This window comes from Octopus bimaculoides, chromosome 10 (genome assembly GCF_001194135.2).
Source record: "Octopus bimaculoides isolate UCB-OBI-ISO-001 chromosome 10, ASM119413v2, whole genome shotgun sequence".
Lineage (NCBI taxonomy): Eukaryota > Metazoa > Mollusca > Cephalopoda > Octopoda > Octopodidae > Octopus > Octopus bimaculoides.
In genome coordinates, this window is record NC_068990.1 from 57,817,906 (window position 1) to 57,820,216 (window position 2,311).

Genomic DNA, 2,311 nt, shown 5'->3' on the forward strand with positions numbered 1-2,311 from the left:
ACACACACAATATCTCTCTCTCTCAAGATCTACATATGTATAAATAAATACATACATACATACATACATACATATATATATATAATATAATATAGGATAAAATCTTTATAAGAATTTATCAAGTAGTCAGCGATAGCGTGAGGCATTACTATATAGTTATTATATAGTTAATGCCCTTATATAAATTACATATATATATATACATATATATATAGATAGATAGATAGATAGATAGATAGGGCGGCGAGTTGGCAGAATCGTTAGCACGCCAGTCACAATGCATTTTGAGTTCAAATTCCGCCGAGGTCGACTTTGCCTTTCATCTTTTCGAAATCGCTAAAAACTAGTTGAGCACTGGAGTCGATTTAATCGACTAGCGCCCTCCCTGGATGTTGCTGGCTTGGTGCCAAAATTTGAAACTAATGTGTGTGTATATATACATATGTGTGTGTGTGTGTGTGTGTGTGTGTTGTGTTTGTGTGTATATATATATACATGCACATACACGCACTTTAACAAGCGTCACTGGGTGAAAGAATACAAAGATTCTTTTTAAATAACTGATGTGTGACATTTATTTGAAGACTGCTCCTTAGAAAATGCACCCGATTTCCGTACCCAGTTTATAGCATATGTCTACTGTCATAAATTAGGCTAGCACAATAAGTAAGGCTGGCACGATTAACCATTAATAAGACAGTAGCTATTTTATGCATAACACATCTTAAAGCAGAGCTGAAGATGAGCTATGCTACTGATTGGAATAGCCAGTCAGGCACGATTCTCTGCAGAAGAGTCGACAAACCAAGAAACTGTCTGTTAGAAGACTCCCTACATCTTTTACCTACACATTAATTTCTTAGAAAGTGTTGAGACTTTTAATTCATCCACGTGGAAGCGTTTTAAGAATAAAATATATCTAACTGTTTATTTTCGCTGTTTTTTTCTTTTTTTTTTCTTTTTTTTTTGCATAACATACAGAGATTAAAATTGGGTAGACGGAAATTAGATAAAAGGCGGTTTGCTAGACAACACCGGTAATTCGGGTATCAAGTTGCATTGAAATTGAGGATACACGTAACTGAAGAATGCAGAAAAGCAGCAAATGAGTTGATCGAACGACTGATTCTTCATTGCCGAATGACAAACGTCCACCATCCGCACTACCATCCACTACCATCACGACCACGAAAAACGGGAACAAAAAGTTAGCATAGACCAAGTTTTAATGTTCATATTTAAGAGAAACAAAATACTTTCTGTTCAGAATTTGCAAAAAAAACCAAAAAAAAAACCAGCCAATAGTATCAATCAGATTGAAGAAAAACATCGATGAATATAGTTGGGAAATACACTCTTTTGCACTGTACAATTCAGAGTCTGCCAATGGGGAGTTAAGTTGTAATTAAATTTCTTTAAGTACTTTACATTTTAATTAGTTTCGAGTTATCTGATACTTGTATAGATAAAAATACCGTGTATGTGTGTGTACGTGTGTATGTGTGTGTGTGCCTGTGTGTGTGTGTGCCTCTGTGTGAGCATGTGTATATGTGTGTGTGTGCGTGGTGGTAAGTCTGCCTCAAATAGAATAGCACCCAATTAGATAAGAGAAGAGAAATAATGTTATAATCAAAATTACAAGTCTTGTGAAATACAACTACCTAGGGTTTCGAGGCCGAAAACGTTAATTTATTTCGCCATTTTTTCGAGCTGTGAACAAGGCCGTTTGTCATTTACTTTTAAAGCCTACGTTTATTTGACATTTGTTTATTTTAACATCGGTTATCTTTCCTGTGTTTTTTTACATAGCTTCTTCCTTATGAGCGTCCTCTCTTCAAACGTCATCTGCTTTAAAAGCAAACGACAAACGGTCTTGTACCCAGCTTGAAAAATGACGAAATAAATTGATGTTTCGCCACAAAACTCTGGGTAGCTGTATTTCACGAGACTGGTGGTTTTCATTATAACATTATATATATGTATGTATGTATGTATGTATGTATGTGTGTATGTATGTATGTATGTGTGTGTGTGTGTATGTATGTATGTATGTATGTATGTATGTATGTATGTATGAATGTGTGTGTATATATAGCAGTAAAGTCGATAGAGTACCGTGAACTTTCTGTGGAGGGTGGTAAATCTAGCGTTTCGGAAACAATCCTTCTTCAGGGGAGAGTTGAATGGAGAAAAATTGAGAGACGGTTGAGTTCTACATCCTCTAATTAAAAAAAATCTAGTACCAACACATACAAACATAAATATGTATGTATGTAAATGTATATGTATATGCGTGTGTGTATACATACAT